This window comes from Neofelis nebulosa, chromosome 3 (genome assembly GCF_028018385.1).
Source record: "Neofelis nebulosa isolate mNeoNeb1 chromosome 3, mNeoNeb1.pri, whole genome shotgun sequence".
Classification (NCBI taxonomy): Eukaryota; Metazoa; Chordata; class Mammalia; order Carnivora; family Felidae; genus Neofelis; species Neofelis nebulosa.
In genome coordinates, this window is record NC_080784.1 from 150,968,378 (window position 1) to 150,980,445 (window position 12,068).

The following is a 12,068-nucleotide window of genomic DNA, read 5'->3' on the forward strand; positions in this document are numbered from 1 at the left end:
ATCATGCAGTTTTGTCTTTTATTCTATTTGTATGTGGTATTATATTAATTGATTTTTCAGATATTAAAGCCACTTTGCATTCCTGGGATTAGTTCCATTTGTGTGTGTGTATATATAATTCTTCTTACATGGTTAAAGATTTGGTTCACTTGCATTTTTTTGAGGGTTTTTGGGTATATTCAAAAGGGATATTAGTCTGTAGTTTTCTTGTGATGTCATTGTTTGGTTTTAGTATCATGTTTTATTGAATGTATTTTCTGCTCTTGTATTTTTTGGAGAATTTTAAAAAATAATTGATACTAATTTTTCTTTAAATTCTTGGCAGAATCACTCAATGGATCCATCTGGGCCTGGGCTTTCCTTTGTGGTAGTTTTTTGATCCCTAATTCAATCAATCTTTTTGTTGTTGTTGTCATAGGTCTATTCAGATTTTCTGTTTCTACTTGAGTTCTTTTCATATTCATGTCTTTCTAGTGATTTGTCCATTTCACCTATATCTTATTTGCTGGCATACAGTTTCTGTTAATGTTCTCTTATGATCGTTTTTATTTGCCTAAGGTTGCTAGTTGTATCTCCAATCTCATTTCTTATTTTAGAAACTTGTGTCTTTTCTTTTTTGGGGTGTCCATCTAGCTAGAGATTTATTAATTTTGTTGATATATTGAAAGAACCAAATTTTTGGTTCTGTTCTTTTGCTTTACTGTTTGTTATTCTCCGTTTTTGGGTATCTCAGCTCTAATCTTTGTTATTTCCTTTCTTCTACTATATTTGAGTTTTGTTTGCTCTTCTTTTTCTAGTGTCTGTGTTTTAAAAATCTATTTTCTGGTTTTACTAAGAGATATTGGCATATAACACTGTAAGGTATACCACTTAATAATTTGGTGCATGTATATATTGTGTGTGTATATATATAAGTTTAGTTAATATCCATCACCTCACACAGGTACAAATCTTTTTTCTTGTAATGGGAACTTGAAAGATCTATTCTTTTAACAACTTTCAAATATACAATACAATATCATTGATTATAGTCAACATGCTGTATATTACATTCCCAGATCTTATTTATATCATAACTAAAAGTTTGTACTTTTGACCACCTTAACCCATTTCCCCCAAACTCCAGCTTTTATCTCTGGCAACCACCAGCCAGTTCTCCATTGCTGTGAGTTCAATTTTTTTGATTTCACATACAAGTGAGATTATACAGTATTTGTCTTCTCTGTCTGATTTATTTCATTTAGCATCATGCCCTTGAAGTCCATTCATGTTGTCACAAATGGCATGATTTCTTTCTTTTTTATGACTTAATAATATCCCTAGGTATATATCAATACACCACATTTTCTTTATCCATTCATCACTGATGACACTTAGAATGTTCCTATGTTATGGCTATTGTAAATAATGCCAAAGTAAACACGGGAGTGCAGATACCTTTTTGAGATAGTGATTTCGTTTCCTTGGGTGGCTGGGTCATACAATAGTTTTACTTTTAATATTTTAAAGAACCTCCCTAGTGTTTTCTGTGGTGGCTGCACCAATTTACATTCCCACTGAAGTGCACAAGGGTTTCTTTTTCTCCACATCCTTGCCAACACTTGTTACCTCTTGTCTTCTTGATAAGGGCCACTTTAATAGGTGTTAGGTGACATCTCATTATTTTGTTTCTGCATTTCCATGATGATTAGTGATGTTGAGCATCTTTTCATGTACCTGTTGGCTATTTGTGTGTCTCCTTTGGAAAAACGTCTATTCAGTTCATTTACCCGTTATTTTAATTGGATTGTTTGTTATTTTGCTATTGAGTTACATGAGTTATTTACATATATTTTGGATGTTAACTGCTTATCAGGAAAATAATTTGTAAATATATTCTCTCATTCTACAAATTACCTTTTCATCTTGTTGACAGTTTCCTTTGCTATGCAGAAGCCTTTTATTTTGGTGTTGTCCCACTGGTTTATTTTGCTTTTGTTGCCTTTGCTTTTTGTGTTATATCTAAAAAGTTATTGCAATGACCAATATCAAGGAACATATCCCCTATGTTTTACTCCTAGAAGTTTTATAGTTTCGGGTCTCATATCTAAGTTTTCAATCCATTTTGAGTTAATTTTTGTGTAGGGTGCAATATAGGGGTCCAGTGTTCTTATTTTGCATGTGACTGTCCTGTTTCCCCAACATTTATTGAAAATAGTGTCCTTTCCCCATTGCATATTCTTGCCTCCTTTGTCTTAAGTTAATTGACCATATATGTGTGAGTTTATTTCTGGGCTCTCTATTCTGTGCCTTTGATCTCTTTTGCCAATATTTTACTGTTAAGATCACTATAGGTTTGTAACATGATTTAAAATCAGGAAGTGTGACACCTCTAGCTTTGTACTTGTTTTTCAAGATTGCTTTCACTATTTGGGGCCTTTTGTGGTTTCCTACAAATTTTAGGGTTGCTCTATTTCCGTGAAAAATACTAAGGAGTGCCTGGGTGGCTCAGTCGGTTGAGCATCCCACTTCGGCTCAGGTCATGATCTCGCAGTTCGTGAGTTCAAGCCCTGCGTCAGTCTCTGTGTTGGCAGCTCAGAACCTGAAGCCTGCTTCAGATTCTGTGTCTCCCTCTCTGTGCCCCTTCCCCGCTCATGCTCTGTCTCTCGCTGTCTCTCAAAAATCAATAAACATTTTAAAAAAAAGAAAAATACTAAATACTATTGGAATTTTGATAAGGATTGCATTGAATCTATAGATTGCTTTGGGTAGTGTGGACATTTTAACAATGTTACTTCTTCCCATACATGAGCATGAAATATCTTTCTATTTATTTGAGTCTTCTTCAGTTTCTTTCATCAGTCTCTTTAATTTTCAGTGTACAGATATCTTGCCTCCCTAGTTAAATGTATTTAAGTATTTGTTCTCTTTGGTACAATTATATATGGGGTTGCTTTCTTAATTTCTCTTTTTTTAATAGTTTTATGGTTTTATTAACACAAATATGACATGCACATAAGCTGTCTATTCATTTTCTTCATTGTGCAGCGTGCACTGGAATTGGCCAGCTGGGCTGCTCTGTTCATAATGACTTTACAGTTCTTAGAGGAGACATTGTGAGCAATCTCTGCACTGTAAGATTTGCTGAAGAACAGTAGCGCTTTAAGCTCCTTGATGTTGTGGACTAGGAACTTCCGGAAGCCACTGGGCAGCATGTACTTTACTTTCTTGCTCCCATAGCCAATGTTGGACATCAAGATCTGGTCATTGAATCTTCTGTGCACCGTATTGCCAATGTCTCTGGGTTTCTTCCAGTTGCACTTAGTTTTGACATATTGAATTTCTGACTGCTGCTGGATGAACTTCTTGGTCCTCTTTTAATGATCTTTGGTTTCACCAGAGGTCTGAGGGTGGCCATGATGCCCAGTAGGAGATGGCTGCCACTTTTTGAGGTAGCACTGAGGAAGACGGCTTAATTTTCCTTTCTGATAGTTGATGTTAGGGTATAGAAATGCAACTGGGATTTGTGTTTGGATTTTGTACACTACAAGTTTACTGAAATCCTTCATTACTTCTAGTAGTGTGTGTGTCTATGTGTGTGTGTAGTCTTTATGGTTTTCTACATATAATATTATGTCACCTGCAAATAGAGACAGTCTTAATCCTTCCTTTCCAATGTGGGTGATTTTATTTTTTTCTTGCCTAATGCTATGGGAAGGACTGCCAGTACTATGTTAAATAAAGGTGGCAAGAGTGGGTATCCTTGTCTTGCTCCTTATCTTAGAGGGAAACCTTTCAGCTTTTCACTTTGAGTACCATCTTAGCTGTGAGATGGCCATAAATGGCCTTTATTATGTTGAGGTGTTTTCCTTCTATACCCACTTTGTTGAGAGTTTATGTCATAAATGGATGTTGACTTTCGTAGGTAGGTTTTTTTCCTGCATTTGTTGAGATGATCATGTGACTTTCATCTGTACTTTTTTTGATGTGGTATGTTACATGGATTGACTAGCAGATGTTGAACCATCCTTGGAATAAATTCCGCTTAATGATGGTATGCAATTTTTTTAATACATTTCTTTAATCTGTGGTTAAATTCAGCTTGCTATTATTTTGTTGAGGATTTTAGCATCCGTGTTATCTGGGATATCGACCTCTAATTTTCTTTTCTTATAGTGTTCTTGTCTGATTTTGGCTTCAGGTTAATGTGGGCCTCATAAAATAAATTTGGAACTGTTCTCTCCTATTTTTCTGGAAGAATTTGAGAAGGATTGGCAATAATTTTTCTTTAAATGTTTGGTAGAATTTGGTAGTGAAGCTACCTGCTCCTGCTCTATTATTTTTTGAGTGATATGATTACTGTTTCAACTTGCTTACTGATAAGTGGTCAGTTCAGACTTTCTATTCCTTCATGATTCAGTCTCCGTGGGTTGTGTGTTTCTAGGAATTTGCCCATTGCTTGTAGGTAGTTCAAATTGTTGGCATGTATTTTTTCACAGTAGCCTCTTATGATCTGTCATATTTGTGTGTTACAGTTTTACGTATCTTCTTTAATTTCTAATTTTATTCATTTGAGTCTTCTCTCTTTTTTCTTTGTAAGTCTAGCTATATCTTTTCTATTTTGTTCATCTTTTTAAAAAATGGCACTTAGTTTCATTGATCTTTTCTATTGTCTTTTAGTCTCTATTTCATTTATGTCTGTCTAATAATGAGTGTGGTTTGTTCCTTTTCTAGTTCATTGAGGTGTAAAAAAAATTTTTTTTAATTTGGGATCTTTCTTTTAAAGTTAGTGTAGATGTTGGGGTGCCTGGGTAGCTCAGTCGGTTAAGTGTCTGACTTCAGCTCAGGTCATGATCTCACAGTTTGTGAGTTAGAGCCCCGCATCGGGTTCTGCACTGACAGCTCGGAGCCTGGAGCCTGCTTCAGATTCTGTGTCTCCCTGTCTCTGACAACCCCCCCCCCCAATGCCTTCCATGCTTTGTCTCTCTCTGTCTCAAAAATAAATAAACATTAAAAAAAATAAAGTTAGTATAGATGTTTATCCATATGAACTTCTCTCTAGAACTGCTTCTGCTGCATGTTATAAATTTTCTTACTTTATATCTGTATTTTCATTTATCGTAAGATATTTTTTGATTTCCCTTTAATTCTTTGACCCACTGGCTGTTTAGTAGTATGTTGTTTAATCTCTACATATTTGTGAATTTACCAGTTTTCTTTTTTGAATTGATTTCTAGTTTCTTAATGTAAGGAAACATTCCAGTCTTCTTCCTGTGTTTCTCCTTACTCTTATACTACTACCATGCTAAAAACATTCTTGACACAACTGGCCACCAAATATGTGTTTTGTTTTGTTTTTTACCATATCAAGAAATTCTCTGTGATACCACCTGGGTGTCCTCGAATTTGATTCTGACACCAGCTACCTGGAGGCAACAGATCTCACAGGTTAAGGGCTCTTGTCCCATGAGATGTCACTTCAGATGCCAATTACAAGTAGTCCATACTTTCTGTTCAACTTGGCTACAAATTGTAAGTTTCCATGGCCTCCTCCCTCTTTGGATTTGATAAGTTGCTAGAACAGCTCACAGAAGTCAGGGAAACACTTAATTATGTCTATCAGAGTATTAAAGGATGTGAACAGCCAAATGAGAAGACACATAAGACAAAGTCTTAGAGGTTTTGGATTGTAGTAGGTTCTCTATCAGTGGATTTGTTCCATGTTCCATTTGTTCCATGTTCCATTTGTTCCATTGTTCCCCCAATCCATGGATGTGTTCTCGCATTTAAAAGCGCTCTGAACCTTGTGCTTTTGGGAGTTTTTATAGAGGCTTCCTCATGTAGGCATGATCAATATTAACTCCAGTTCTAGCTCCTTTGCTCTGTCTAAAGCAGTGGGGAGTGAGGTTGAAAGTTGCAAGATCAAATTATGCTGTGGTCTTTCTGGTGACCAGCTCCCGCCCAGGAGTCGGCCTAGAGTTACCTCATTAGAATAAAAGATGCTCTTAGTGTTCTTATCACTTAGGAATATATAAGAGTTTTAGAAGCCTTGTGTCACGGACAGGGATCAAAGACCAATTGTTATTGGAATAGAAGATGCTCTAGTGTACTTACCACTAAGAAATTTATAAGGAGTTTAGAGGTTCTCTATCAGGACCTGGGAATCAAGACCAATCTATATATTTCTTATTATTCCACAATACAACACTTCTGACACTTCTGACCACCACGTCAGGAAAGTTGCTTGATATGATTTCAATTTTCTTAAGTTTATTTAGACATTTTTGTGACCTAATGTATGATGTATTTGAAGAATATCCCAGAACCAAGGATCAAGTTTGGTGTTTCCTGTGCAGCTGCCACAAAAACTGGCATGTCAGAAGTGTGTACAAGCTCATTCCAGTGAAGCAGTGGTAATCTGCAATGGGCGAAAATGTGAACAAGAAAATGGTACACACAGGCCTCCCTGGACTCCGGGAAGGATTGCAATCTGTTGATAGATTTGTGCTGAATTGGAAGCCTATTCCTTGGGAAGCAGCTTTTAAAGTATGAAATAGACCTCTTTCAGGGAAAGACTGGAAGATGGGCATTTCTGTCTGCTGCCTCTGTGTTGAGCCTTAAGAGGTTAACCAGGTAGTAAGACCTTACATCTGTTACCTATCAAAGGCTGAATATGAGAGTGAAAGCAGCCAGGTGAATATTTTTTAAAAAATATGTATGTTTATTCATTTTTGAGACAGAGAGAGAGAGAGACAGAGTGCAAGTGGGGGAGGGGCAGAGAGAGAGGGAGACACAGAATCTGAAGTAGGATCCAGGCTCTGAGCTGTCAGCACAGAGTCCAATGCGGGGCTCAAATTTGTGAACCACGAGATCATGCTCTGAGCCAAAGTTAGACACTTAACTGACTGAGCCATTCAGAAGCCCCAGTCACGTGAATATGTTTAAAGGTCAGGAAGAAAAGAGAATTTGGTCATGAAATCAAAGACTTTCACATAGTTCAATTTTATAACAGGATGCAGGTATTAGTGGTTGTATTCCTTTATTTTAAGTTTATTTATTTTGAGAGAGAGAGCGAGCACAAGTGGGGGATGGGCAGAGAGAGAGAATCCCAAACAGGTTCCACAATGTCAGCACAGAGCCTGATGTGGGGCTTGAACTTATAAACCATGAGATCACGGCCTGAGCCGAAATCAGGAGCTGGATGCTTAACTGAGCTACTCAGGGTAGCTCATAGATTGGAAGAACAAATACTAAACTGTCTACACTACCCAAAGCAATCTACAGATTTAATGTAATCCCTATCAAAACACTAACAGCATTTTTCACAGAGCTGGAACAAACATTCCTATAATTTGTACGGAACTACAAAAGACCCAAATAGCCAAAGCAATCTTGAAAAGGAAAAAAACTGGAGGTATCACAATTCCTGAATTCAAGTTATACTACAAGGCTGTAGTAATCAAAACAGTATTGTATTGACACAAAGACAGACACATAGATCAATGGAACAGCATAGAAAACCCAGAATGAACCCACAATTATATGGCCAATTAATCTTTGGCAAAACAAAAAATATCCAATGGGAAAAAAAAATCTCTGCAACAAATGATGTTGGTAAAACTGGATAGCCACATACAAAGTATAAAACTAGACCACTTTCTTACACCATACACAAAAATACATTCAGAATAGATTAAAGACCTAAATGTGAGACCTGAGAACGTAAAAATCCTAGAGGAGAGCAAAGACAGTAATGTCTCTGACATGAGCAGTAGCAATATTTTTCTAGATATGTTTTTCTAGATTTTTCTCCTGAGGCAAGGGAAACCAAAGCAAAAATAAACTATTGGGATTACATCAAAATAAAATAAACCTTCTGTGCAATGAAGGAAATAATTAACAAAACTAAAAGGCAATTTAACTGAATGGGAGAAGATATTTGCAAATGATATATACAAGAAAGCATAAGTTATCCAAAATATATAAATAATTTGTGCAACTCAACATCCCAAAACCAAATAATCCAGTTAAAAAATGGACAGAAGACATAAACATACATTTCTCCAAAGAAGAGATACAGATGGCCAATAGACACATGAAAAGATGCTCCACATCAGTTATCATCAGGGAAATACAAGTCAGAACTGCAATGAGATACCACTTCACACCTTTAAGAATGGCTAAAATAAAAAACACAAACAAGTGTGGAGATTTCTCAAAAAGTTAAAAATAGAACTACCCTATGATCCAGCAATTGCACTACCATATACCCCAAAATACAAAAGTACTAATTCAAATGGATACATGTACCCATATGTTTATATCAGCATTATCTATAATAGCCAAATATGGAAACAGCCCAAGGGTCTGTAGATTGAACAGATACAGAAAAATGAAATCTTACCATTTGCAATGACATGGATGGAGCTAGAGAGTATTATGCTAAGTGAAATTAAGTCAGAGAAAGACCAATACCAAATGATTTCACTTATGTATGGATTTAAGAAATGAAACAAACAAGCAAAGGACAAAAAGAGAGAGAGAGAGAAATCAAGAAACAGACTCTTAACTGGAGAGAACAAACTGATGGTTATCGAGGGGAGGTGAATGAGGGGAATGGGTAAAATAGGTGATGGGGATTAATGAGCGCATTTGTTGTGATGAGCACTGAGTGATGGATGGAATTGTTGATTCACTGTATTGTCACCTGAAATGAACATAACACTGTCTGTTAACTATGCCGGAATCAAAATAAAAACTTAATAGAAAAAAAGAGTAAATAAGTAAGTTCATAAATAAATAAATAAATAAACCCACACCTAGCAAAAGGTAGAGGAGATGAAAGTAATATAATGTGAATATATGAGGGAATTTTCTGAAAGGAGTTTGGAATAATTTAGCCAAAAATGTTTAAAAGTGTTTGTGGCTTAATTATGCACACACACAATACATATATGATACAAAGCAGGTATGATGATGCAAACATATATAATGATGCAAATATATATTTACATATATATGTTGTTCACATGTGTATATATAAAAGACAAAGTGTAAGAGGCTCATTTCTAACATCACAGTAGTACATTCACAATCATAAACGATTATTAAACCTAAGCCACTATCAAATTAAACATGCATCTGTTTACTCTGAAATGCTGCAAAAGTAACAGATGCAAATGTAAGCAACTATTTGAGCTCCCCAATCAGTTAACCAATGGAAACACCTTTCCCTAGAATCCTGTCTAATTTCTATAATTTAGCAAGTTATTTCCTTGATCCTAGATTTTCCAAGAAAACTGTGAGGCTTTGAGGGTATGGCTTGATTCCTTGTGCTTACCATTGCGGTTGGTTCATATGAGTAGCTTAATAATTTTTGTGTATTAAATAATATTTGCAAATAACAGCTGGAATATTTTCATCAAGTATGGAAACACGTGCACTGTTAACTTTGGCTCATTTTGTCTTTAATGGAGTGACATAGTTGTGTGCACCCTTCAACAAGATTTTTAAGCCTTTAAAACATGATTTGTAAGGCCTTGTGAAAGAATGTGTAAACAGAAACTTCATATTATAGGTTCCTGAGTCTGGGATAGAGCCACCATATCCTCCAATTGTGAAGGAATCTTTCAGGTAATGTGACAAAACACTTTAAGTTTTAAATGAGGAAACTGAGGAGAAACAAATGAAAATAATGTCCTCAATACTCTATACAGACTGTTGTGCTAGAAATATGGAACTCCTTAGTCTACATGTCTGCTTACATCAAGATGGTGAAATTTCTAATGCCTTTTCTTTTTTTTTTTTTTTTAATTTTTTTTTTTCAACGTTTTTTATTTATTTTTGGGACAGAGAGAGACAGAGCATGAACGGGGGAGGGGCAGAGAGAGAGGGAGACACAGAGTCGGAAACAGGCTCCAGGCTCCGAGCCATCAGCCCAGAGCCTGACGCGGGGCTCGAACTCACGGACCGCGAGATCGTGACCTGGCTGAAGTCGGACGCTTAACCGACTGCGCCACCCAGGCGCCCTCTAATGCCTTTTCTTAAAGATGGGAAAAGTATAGTAAAATGGATATGTAGGAAATAGGTGCAGCAGAGAGGACTTTTAAGGCACTACTCTGATATAATAGTGGCGGGTACATGTCATTACAAATTTGTTAAAACCTATAGAATGTACAACACCAAAAGTGAATTCTATTGTAAACTATGGACTTTGGATGATAATGTGTCAATATAGGTTCATCAGTTGTAACGAATGTACCATTCTGGTGGGAGATGTTGATAATGGGGGAACTTACGAATGTGTGGGGACATTCGTTATATGGGAAATCTCGATTCAATATGCTGTGACTTAAAATTATTCTAAAAAATAAAGTATATTATAAGTAATATTTTCACCCTGTATTTAATAAACAAAGGAAGGATTAAACACTTTACCCAGAAAAAAGTAAAAAAAAAAAAAAAAAAGTTTAAATATTAAAAACAAACACACAAATAATGGATATGTAATTGCTTCAAGAAATCCTCAGTGCTTTATTTATGGGTATTGACTTCCTGGAGTATAATGTATTAATACTGGACCACAGGGGCGCCTGGGTGGCTCAGTCGGTTAAGCGGCCGACTTCAGCTCAGGTCACGATCTCGCGGTCCGTGAGTTCGAGCCCCATGTCAGGCTCTGGGCTGATGGCTCAGAGCCTGGAGCCTGCTTCCAATTCTGTGTCTCCCTCTCTCTCTGCCCCTCCCCCATTCATGCTCTGTCTCTCTCTGTCTCAAAAATAAATAAAAAACGTTAAAAAAAAAAAATACTGGACCACAGGTTCAAACTGACCCTGTTGTATAAGTCTTTCCATAATATTTGTGAGATTGAGGATTGAGAGATCATTTCATATTTTCATTTCATCGTTTCACTTATAAAAGACAAATTCCTCTGACTTTATACAAATGTACCTTCCAAGGCAATAGGATAATTAAGACTTCATGCCACCAGTGAAAAACATGACTTAGTACTTCACTGTAAAACTGAGCCCACCTCTTCTGATTAAATGTTTGGAACCAAAAGTCAAAATAAAGCACGTATATCATATTTTTTACTCTCTCCATGAATACCATTTGATCACTTAATTCTGACATAATAACAGGTATGTAGGATGGAGGGAGAGAAAGTCCTCCACTATACTTTTCAAATGTAAAGCCCAGAGAGAAGCGGAGACTCTACACTAAAGGTATTTTGAGTAGCTCAGGCAGCAGGTCACCACAGGGTCCAACGGTATCTGCAAGTATGACATCAAACTTTGATTCTTGTAATTTTGTCATGAGTTTCCTGTTCAAAACTGCGTCTTTACAGAGCTTTTCAATACAGTCAGAATATTCCCACGAGTTTTCTTGCAGTTGTGAAAAATATGCCCAGAATGTATCTTTCGATAAATCGCATGTCCATTTGGTGATCAATTTTCTGAAGAGAATCCTAAAATCATCTTTCAGTAAATGTGTAGGATAAATCTCATATTTAATAGTAGATGATTTGCTTGGATCAACAAGAATGGAAGCTCAGGATGTCAGAACAGTCACTTCATGACCTCTCTGGACAAGTTCATCCAGGATTGTCTTCATGTTGATCCAGTAGCTGTATTCTGTGGGCCACACCAGCACCTGTCCACAACTCCCAGAGCTAAAGTAAGCTCAGCTGTAGCAGCAGAAAAACTGAAATCCATTTCATAGACATCCTGGTGGAATGTAATGCTTCTTTTCAAATTCCTGTTTCCTTCTACCATCGCTTGTGCTAATACCCAAGGAGAAGTCAATCAAGAAGTTAAAATGTAACGCTTACACTCAAGGTAAACACATATGAACAGTCAAAGCATTTGGATGGCAAGCGGAAAAAGTCAAAGGCAGATGACTTCATCTATGTACACATGTGCTTAGTGTCTGTTTGATGATTATAAGTTCTATTATCTAGCTAAAAGCCAATGACCTTGCATGCGCAAATCACCTATCTTATGTAATATATTTTGAAGAGGCAAGAGGTAACTGTGTCTGCAATCTTCTTGACACAAGAATTAAAGTTATTATACAGTTGAATTATATTTCTT

At 36.4% G+C, this 12,068-nt stretch overlaps 1 pseudogene; it reads right to left on the bottom strand.

Moving 5' to 3' along the window:
* Window positions 1-11,701, bottom strand: part of LOC131508062 (UDP-glucuronosyltransferase 2B17-like) — a 31,491-nt pseudogene extending 19,790 nt beyond the window's left edge.
* Between the last annotated feature and the right edge of the window lie 367 nt (window positions 11,702-12,068).